Genomic DNA, 10,556 nt, shown 5'->3' on the forward strand with positions numbered 1-10,556 from the left:
GGGAGTCACTGGAGATTGAACCCAGGGGCTCTTTACCACTGAGCTACACCCTCACCCCTTTTCATTTTTTATTTTAAATCAGGGTCTCTTTGGGATTGGCTGACTTCACTTAGCATAATCTGCTCTAATATCATCCATTTCCCTGCAAGTGCCATGATCTGATATAAGGGGGGGGGTGACTCAAAATGGGGTAGGGAGGAAGAGCATGGGAAGAAGATTACCTCTAGATAGGGAAGAGGTGGGAGGGAAAGGGAGGGGGAAGGGGAATTGCATGGATGGTGGGGATGGTGGAAGGAGACCCTCATCGTTATACAAAATACATGTATGAAGATGTGAAGGAAAAAAAAAAAGAATAGCGTTACCCTAGATTAGGTAGAGAGAAGTGATAGGAGGGGAGGGGAGGGGTTGGGGGATAGGAAAGATAGTAGGATGAAACAGACATTATTATTGCTGTGTGTATATATGTGACTGCATGACCAATGTGATTCTGCAACCTGTACACTCAGAAAAATGAGAAATTATATCCTATCTGATTCAAAAGTACGATATATCAAAGTCATTGTACTGTCATGTATAACTAATTAAAACAAATTTAAAAAATTAAAAAAAAATCAGGGTCTCAATAAGTTGCCCGGGTTGGTCTCAAACTTGCCATCCTTCTGCTTCAGCCTCCAGAGTAACCATGATTACAGGAGTGTGCGACCATGCCCAGCACAAAAATGTAGTCTTATTCTAGGTTCAGAAATATCACCAGACTAATTTTTTATGCCCAGTGTTGCTATGTGAACTTCTTCTCACACGTTGCTAAAAATCCTGAGGCTTCCATACCTTAAGAACATACTCACTATATCCTGTGAGAGCAGAGAGGGGCGGGAGCGACACCAGATATGTCACAAAGTTCTAGGAAGAGTATTGTATAGGCAGAAAGGATCAAAGTTACCAGCTGGCCCAACCTACTCAGGGGCACATCTGAGAAGACTGGAGCAGGGAAGGAGCTTCTCACTGAAGCTTGTCAGGATAGCTGTGGAATTGAAGTTTCAATTGCTGACGGGTCTAAAAATGTTCTTACACTATCTGGTTGTGTTTTATACAAGAAAAAAGAAGGAGTAAAATTACATATTTTATGATATTTCAATTATATAGACTTTATTTTTAAATGAAACTAACTAAGAAACAAGGACTGCTGTTTAGAACCAACTGGGTATAGCTTTTTTGGAACCTAAGTCATTAATAAGAAGAAAAAGAAGAGACACTGCTTTAGTGAATTACATTTTGTATTTCTATTTGGAAAACAAACAAATAAACATATGCCTCTAAGTAAAATTGAACAGGACTAGAAGAACACCACAATCAAAATAAGACTTTATCAAGAATACAAGTAACAACAAATGTTGGCGAGGGTGTGGGAAAAGGCACACTTGTAGATTGCTGGTGAGAATGCAAATTGTTGCAACCAATCTGGAAAGTGGTATGGAGATTCCTCAGTAAACTTGGAATGGAACCATCATTTGACCCAGCTATCCTACTCCTTGGCATATACCCAGAGGACTTAAAATCAACATATTATATTGATGCAGTCATTTATATGTTCATGGAAGCTTAATTCACAATAGCTAAGCTATGAAACCAGCCTAGGTACCCTTAAATAGATGAATGGATAAAGAAAATGTGGTACATATACACAATGAAATATTACTTAGCCAGAAAGAAGGATGAGATGATGGCATTTGCCAGTAAATGGATAGAACTGGGGGCTAAGTGAAATGAGCCAATCCCCCAAAATCAAAGGCCAAATGTTCTCTCTAATATGAGGATGCTAACTCAAAACATGCAGGGGAAGGGAGGAGTAGAGCTCTGCATGATTGGGACAGGGTGGAATGGGGGAAAGGAGGTAGGATGGGAATGATAAAGATAGTAGAATGGATTGGGCATAACTTTCCCACATGCATATATAAACACACGGCCAGTGTAACTCCACATCATGTACAACCACAGAATGGGAATTATACTCCATGTATGTATAATATGTCAAAGTACACTCTATTGTCATATATGACTAAAAGGGACAAATTTTTTAAAAAGGAAAGAAAAAAGAAGCCTTACACCCGCCATAACATAAGCACTTTCAACAGTTGGCATATTGTCTTCCTTCCAGTTTTATTTTTCTATTCCAACTATCTATCTATATATATATATATATATATATATATATATATATATATATATATATTTGCAGCTATATTGTTCAGATAACACTGAATTTTTTTCACACAGCATTATTACATAAACATTTTTCCAACTCTGAGAAAAAAATTTCCTGGAAAACAAAAGGATTAAAAGTCATTTTGGCCCATCTTCCTTTCGTGAACCAGCTATGGAAGCCATGCAGATGCTGAGGTGGCCCATGGGGGAGGTGGCACTGTCAGTGAACATCCTCATGGACCACGGGCTGCAGGACATGCTACAGACCAACATGAGGCCCAGGGGCACCATAAAGATGCTGGTGTCAAGCGTTGAGGACATCAGTGTTCTGCTGCACGAAATACAAATTCAGCACCCAATAGCCTCCTTGGTAGCAAAAGTAGCAACGACCCAGGATGACATCACTGGTGAGGGCACCAAGTCCTTGTCATTAGAGAGCGGCTCAAACAGGCAGATCTCTACATTTCTGAGTTTTGGGAACAAATGAAAGTAAGCAGAGAGATGGACAGGGAGACACTTATAGATGTGGCCAGAACATCTCTCCATCCAAAAGTTCATGCTGAACTTGGCAGATGTCCTAACAGAGGCTGTAGTGGATTCCATTTTGACCATTTAAAAAAAAAAATGAGACTATTGACCTATTCATGGTTGAGATATCATGGAGCTGAAATATAAATCTGAAACTGATACAAGCTTAATCAGAGGGCTGGTTTTGGACAGGGGGCCTGCCACACTGACATAAAGAAGAGAGTTGAGAATGCATATGTTCTCACATGCAATGTGTCACTAGAGTTTGAAAAAAAAAAAACAGAAGTGAATTTGGGCTTTTCTTTTTCTTTTTTTTTTTTACAAGAGTGCAGAAGAGAGAGAGAAACTAGTAAAAGCTGAAAGAAAATTTATTGAAGATAGAGTAAAAAAATAGTAGAAGTAAAAAAAAAAGAAAGTCTGTGATGACTCAGATAAAGGCTTTGTTGTTATTAATCGAAAGGGAACTGACCCATTTTCTTTGTATGCTCTTGCAAAAAAGGCATAGTAGCTCTGTGCAGAGCTAAATGGAGAAATATGGAAAGGCTGACTCTTGCTTGCAGTGGGGTAGTTTTGAATTCCCTTAATGACCTAAATCCTAACTGCATGGGACATGCAGAACTTGTCTATGAGCATACTTCAGGAGTAGAGAAGTTCACCTTTATTGAGAAATGTAACAATTCCTGTTCTGTCACTTTATTAGTCAAAGGACCAAATAAGCACACACTCAAATCAAAGGTGCAATATGAGATGGCTTGAGGGTGGTCAAAAATGCTATCAATGGGGCTGGGCGCCGTGGCACACACCTGTAAATCCCAGCATCTCAGGAGGTTTAGGCAAGAGGATGGTGAGTTCAAAAGTAAATTCAAATCCAGCCTGAGGAATTTAGCAAGGTGGGAAGCAACTCAGTGAGACCCTGTCTCTAAATAAAATACAAAAAGGGTTGGGGATGTGGCTCGTGGTGAAGTGCCCCTGAGTTCAATCCCCTGTAGAGCCCCTCCCCTCAAAAAAATGCTATCGATGATGGCTGTGTGGTTGCAGGAGCTGGTGCAGTGGAAGTGGCCATAGAAGCAGTGATTAAATACAAGCCCAGTGTAAGGGCAGGGCCCAACTTGGAGTCCAGGCTGATACGTTGCTCATTATTCCCAAGGTTCTTGCTCAGAACTCTGGTTTTGACCTTTAAGATTCAAGGGCTGCAGTTGTGGCTCAGTGGTAGAGTACTTGCCTAGCATGTCTGAGGCACTGGGTTTGATCCTCAGCACCACATTAAAAAATAAATAAAATAAAGAAATTGTGTCTATCTACAACTAAAAAAAAAAAAAAGATTTGGGGCTGGTGTTGTAGCTCAGTGGTAGAGAGCTTGCCTAGCATGAGCGAGGCACTAGGTTCGATCCTCAGCACCACATGAAAAAAAAAAAAAAAGGCATTGTGTCCATTTACAACTAAAAAAAAATTAAATTAAAAAGATTCAAGTAAAACATTCACAATCGGGTCAGCCTACTTAAAGGCTTAGACTTGAACACAGGTGAAGTGGTGAAGTGGATGTTTGCAGCAGAAATACAGGTATATGAAAACTACTGTGTAAAGAAACAGCTTCTTGGCTCCTGTACTATGATTGCCACCAACATTCTCCTGGTGGATGTGATCATGCGCTCTGGAATTTCCTCTCTAAAGGGTTGAATTTAAGCTTTCTTTGTGTCTTCTTCCCTTGAAGACTATAGAATTACCCTGAGGGATATAGCTGTGGAATTTTGTCCAAGCCGCAAATGATTATTCAAGTAATGTTTTTCTCCATATGAAAAAAGAAGAAAAGATGGGGCACATATTCAAATTATGGTGTAAAATTATAATTACAGTATTTTGATTGCACTGAGTGTACATGCATAAAGCAGGTCATTTTTACCCAGTGAACAGGATTTTTTTTTTACTTACAGTGACATAAAATTACATGTTTGATAAGCACGTTTTCTGTCTTATTAAATATTCCTTGAAAAACAAAAAGTTATTTCAACTAAATTGAGTTGTTATAATTTAATTAAGGTTAACAAATTGGTTAAAAATTTTTAAATATAATTTAAATCACCTATAATTTTCTATCGTTGATATGTGACAGAATACTGATATATGTTCAATATGGTTTTCTATTCCCTACATTTTCCCACATGAGCAACCATCCTGCCCTAAGTGAAGTCCAATACTCGCCCCTCCAGGCAGGAGACCTCTTCCACCGGGATGTCTAGGGGAGCTTGCATACCGCTGCAGCCAGGGCAGAGTGGACTCGCTTCTCCAGGACGGAAACCCCTTCGACCTGGGTGTCCCAGGGAGCTCCTTTTGAGCCACAGGGATATTGAGAGAACACAGTGTAGAAGAGGAATTAACAAGAGAGTCCAGTCTCATCTCCCCTCCCTTATCTCCTGCTCAAGTTCTGCCTGGCTTCAATAATCTTCCCACCTTCTATTTAATCTACAGCTGATAACTTTTCATGTCCAGTTGAAGGAGCAGATTCCGAGAAGGCAAAGACAGAAGAAGAGAAAAATGCAGAGAAGCAAAACAATGTGAGGATTTTGTCAAATGCTAAGTATATCAATTCCAGTTACGCATTCTGGAACTGGAGAAACAGCCACGGGTTGGGTTCAGGGGAACACCAAACCAATGTGAGTCAGACCTTGGCTAAAACCCCCATTGGTACTTGATCTCCATAGGTCTCTACTTTTATTTGAGGGCCACAGTGACAGTTTGGATCTTCTGGAATTGATGCCAGTTCAGAGCCAATGTGCATTAGTCCCCAAAAGTCCTGATTATTTCTTTTTCCTCCAATTTTAGTTACTCTGGTGAAAGAGCCTAGGTCCCTTTGGGGAAAAGATGGGAGAAGAGTATACCTGTTCATTAGTGTATCAGAGTACTTCCTCAAGGGGACCTGGCCTCTGCCCTTCAAGGGTTCAGGGTCTGAAAACTGGTTCAAGTCTGGGGATTTGTTAAGGATCTCTACATGATCCTGTGTTGTTATGATTCAGAGTAGATTTACATTCATTTGTCTCGGAATCTTTCTGCTTATACAGATCAAGTAAGAATTTAATAGATTCCTCACCTACTTCACTTCTGGAAACACCATTATTTTTAGCCAACGCCAGGGTGACACTGTATTCTCAGTCCTTGCTGCTATAATCACTGACAGGATTGTAGCCCTCTGCAGAAGCTACAGCTGCTCTCTGGAGTTAGTGGCTGCTGTCAGCAGGCAGGACTGGATTCTTTGGCAGTGTATCAGGCAAGTGGGATATGACCATATTGCAACTCTCCATGGCAGAAAAATGCCCACTTAGTATAGTGACTCCTTTCTGGTTTCTTTTCTCACAAATTTGAAGATTTAAACTTATGGACAATGAAAAGTGAGAGTGGAAGAGTAGGATTTATTCAAGTGAAAAGAAACAGAGCTCTCTCACTGGGCAAGGAGGGCCTGATAGTAGGTTGTCACCTAAGCATACTAGTCTAGGGCTTAACAGCTACTGGGTAGGAGCATTGATCACTATATTAATCAGGTATTGGGAAAATGCTAAGGCTATTGGTCAATTTCTATGCTAATCAGGTATTGGAAAAGTGTCAAAGCCATTAGTTTGGCCTATGACCTACTGATTGTTTGTGCCCTTTTAATCCTTGTGTGAGGGTTCATTCATTTGTCTTGGAATCTTTCTGCTTATACAGATCAAGTAAGTATTTCATTCATGCTTTGCCTTTTCTCATCCCTTCAGGACAAAGAGTAGTTGGGAAAAGGATGGGAGAATAGTATACCTTCAAGGGTTCTGGGTCTGAAAAATTTTTGGTATGTTTCTACAGGCTAATGTCATGGAGTGCTATTTACATTTAAAGACCAACCTTTGGGGGAGGGGGCATTGCCATGATTGCTTGCCTCTATTTTACTATCTATCTTATCTATTGAATAGGTCTACAGGATCCAGACCATTTTGATCATTGTTTTGTCATGCTTTTCCTCTATTGTTTTTCCCAGTGACGGTAGAAGCAACCAATCAACACCATTATATTTCTTGGTTTTCCCAAACTGTTCAAAAGTATCATGTATAGAATCACTGAATCCCTTGCTTCTCACAAGTAATGAATTAGGAGTTTCAAATTCTTTTACTCTGCATATCTCTTCAAACAGTTCAGGTATGGAGAACATGGTAGTGCTCTTCATAGTATCAGAAGGAGAGTCTTTAGCAACTTTAGTTTGAATCAAATTAGAAGGCATACTCAAGAAACCACAAAGACAAACCACAAATCCATTCTTACAATTCTGTTTCTCTAGAACCAGTCCCGGTGTACAACATAGTCAGGAGTTTGTTTTGTTTTTTCATTCCTGGGGATAGAACTCAGGGCCCTTCACATGCTAGGCAAATGTTCTACCAATGAGCTATATCCCCAGCAAATCATATGTATCCATTTCACATTCAGAGGCTGGATAGTTCAATAATGATCATTTGCATGCTGGAGAGTCATAGAAACCAGTCCAGGAAATTGGAGCCTCAAAGCAAGAGGGACCAATGATGTAGCTCCAGTCTGAGATTGAAAGCCCAGAAGCTCCCTGGAGAGTCTCTGGTGTTTCTGTTGAAAGACTAAAGAAACTGAGTCTGATATGCAGAGATGGTGGCAGCAAAATGGAGCTTCCATGCAAGCCTAGGCTTCCTCTTTCTTCCACTTTTTTTTACCATTTGGGTCTATTGGAGAGTGCTGCACACATTCAGAGCAAATCTTCTCCTCTTAGTTTGCTGTCCCACCTGGCAAATATCTGTGGAATTACCCTGAAGACACCCAGAAGAGTACTTTATTGTGTATATATAGCACATTTTCTTTATCCATCCATCCACTGATGGATACCTAGGCTGTTTCCATATTTGGCTATTGTGAATTGTGCTGCTATAAACATGGGTATGCATGTATCACTGTAGTAAGATGGTTTTAAGTCTTCAGGGTAAATACCAAAAAGTGGTATAGCTGGGTCATATGGTGGTTTCCTTCTAGTCTTTCAAGGAACTTCCAAACCGATTTTCATTGTGGTTGTACTAATGTATAGTCCCACCAATAAGTGTAAAATTATTCCTTGGTCTCCACATCTTCTCCAGCATTTATTATTATTTATATTTTTATTTGTTCCTTTTACATATACAGGCCAGTAGAGTATATTTTGGCCAGTATACATACTTGGAGTATAACTTATTCTAATTAGGATCTCATTTTTGTGGTTGTACATTACGTAGAGTTTCACTATGGTGTATTTATATATGAACATGGAAAAGTTATGTCCACTTCATTTCACTATCTTTCCTGCAAAATGGAATTTTTTTCTCAGCCATAAAGAAAAATGAAATTATGACATTTGAAGGAAAAATGGATGGAACTAGAGACAACCATGTTAAGCAAAGTAAGCCAAATTCAGAAAGTCAAGGGTTATGCATTTTCTCTCATATGCAAAAGCTAAAGAGGAAAATGGAAACAAAAGGTGGGGGTGAAACTTCTGAAAATCAAAGGAAAAACAGTAGAAGAAAGGGATCAAGTGTTTAAAAGGCAGGGAGGAACGGGGGAGTGCTGGGAAGTGATATTGGACAAATTTATTTTTATATTGTATGCATGTAAATATGTATCAACAAATCCCATCATCATGTACAACTAAATGCACCAATAAAAATGTGGGAAAAAAAACAAATTAAAAATAATGGAGTGCTTTACTAATTTCCTAGGCAAGCATCAATGAAACCAGTCAAGTTGACAATCAAAATTAACCATCACTTACAGTGCTTACAAAATGCTCATCTGCAAACATTTTTTATAAAGCTAGATAAAAGAAGATTCAGAGCTGGAATGCCATATAAGCTAATTTTATATTCAAGTAAGTTTGACTAATAATCTATTCTTCCAGAATTCACAGGTAGAAGAGAGCAGAAAATCTAATCCTAGGACTAGGGGCATAGCTATTTCCTGCCCTAAGATGCCACACAGCAGAATCATCAGTGCATCTGAAATTCCATTAGAAACAGTCCTTCCAGGGTAATATACTACCTGATCCTAAATAAGATTTTTAAATTAATCTAAGTGTTAGGGAAGATACAGCAATAATGTATGATACATTTGTAAGACCATTCTATCACTATTGTCCTAGGTCTTTTCTTTCCTGACTGCAAAAGTTTCCTGGGGTCTGTTTTTCTTTCTCTTAGTAGTTGTGTGACTGTACACAGAGTACTGTCTCTTTCTGATCAATGTTGACCTCATTTGTAAAAATAGGAGAAAATGTTTACCTTTCTTTGTGCTTGTACAGATTCATTCATTCATTCCAAGCTATTTATAGGTTAAATAGCCACTTGAGACTGACTCTGTTTCTAACGTTCTTCCAGCAGCTGGGAACACAGGAGTGTGCAGAATAAGCAATATCCCCATCCTCTTAGATTAAACAACAGTGGGCAGGCCAAGTTTAAGGAAGCAGAAAATAAATACATACAAAATTCTCTGGTGGTAAGAGCTACAAAGCATTCATTTTCATATAAGGTAATTAGCAACACCTCCAAATGACCATGAAAGTTCTTGATGGAAGAACCTTTCTGGCAGAGAGAAGAGCAGGTGCAAATGTTCTGAGGTAGATACCTGTTTGCCTTTTTCACACAACAGGGAAGACACCACCTGGCTGGAGCAGAGTGGGCAAAGAAGTGATTCTGGGAGGTAAAGTCAAAGAAATAGGAGGGCTACAGATCTTGCAGGACCTCTAAGCCCAATATAGGGGGTTTGTGATTTACTCTGTGTGGTGGGAGCCTCCTCAGATTCTTATTGCAGGCAGGCGTGGCCTGACTTCTGTTGTAAAAGAACCACTAGTTCCCATCCTGTGGTTAAACTGAAGACAAAGGGAAGCAGGGCATCCTAGGGAAGCCAAGGCAGTAATCTAAAAGGGACATGGTGCTGGCTTGGCCCAGGGTGGTGGTAGGAAGATGGGGAGAATTGGCTAAATTCTGAAGACACTGGGAAGGAAGAAGGGACAGAATTTGCTGAGGGATTGGAGAAAATAGACAAGGGAGAATGTCTGGCACAGTACCTGCTCTACATGTGTTATTTTCCATTCACTTATTTCCTCTTAGTATGTATTTGAGATCAAAGCTTTGGGGAAAAGAAAATATTTGTAGGAATGGGAGAAATGAAGACTAATAGGGAAAGGGCTGAGCATGAGCTGCTTAAGGTTTTTGTGTCTTTTTGGAATCTTGGGTTTTTTTTTCTTTATTCAGTTATAATTAACAAATAATTGTATATTTCACATTGTACAAGCATGATGTTTTGATATACATAGGCATTGTAAAATCATTCTCACAATCAAGATAATTAGCATATATATCACCTCATATAGTAATATTATTTAGTGTGTGGTGAGTGTATTTAGTGTCCACTCTCAGAATTAGAATTTTTAAAATATCATCAGGGGTTGGGGGAACAGAGACATGAGCATATGTTGGTCAAAGTAACATGTATAAATCCTAGAGATCACAGCATGGTAACTACAGTCAACAATATTGTATTATATGCAATACTTGAAATTTGTTAAGAAAGTAGATCTCAAAAGATCTTACCACACACATACACACAATAATAATAATAATATAACAACTAGGAGGTATTGGATAGGCTAAATAGCAGGTTTAGGATAATCGTTTCAGAATGTATAGGTATATCAAAAAAAATCACATTGTATATAGTAAATGCATTAAATTGTTGTCAATTGTATCTCAGTAAAGCTGAAAAATTAAGATCTACTCCCTAAGCAATTTTCAAGCATATATTATTATTATTATTATTATTATTAT

The 10,556-nt window shown here is 38.9% G+C and overlaps 1 pseudogene; it reads left to right on the forward strand.

Moving 5' to 3' along the window:
• Positions 1-2,374: 2,374 nt before the first annotated feature.
• On the forward strand, positions 2,375-4,407 carry LOC143400485 (T-complex protein 1 subunit zeta pseudogene; annotated as a pseudogene).
• Positions 4,408-10,556: the final 6,149 nt, after the last annotated feature.

This window comes from Callospermophilus lateralis, chromosome 5, assembly GCF_048772815.1.
Source record: "Callospermophilus lateralis isolate mCalLat2 chromosome 5, mCalLat2.hap1, whole genome shotgun sequence".
NCBI lineage: Eukaryota > Metazoa > Chordata > Mammalia > Rodentia > Sciuridae > Callospermophilus > Callospermophilus lateralis.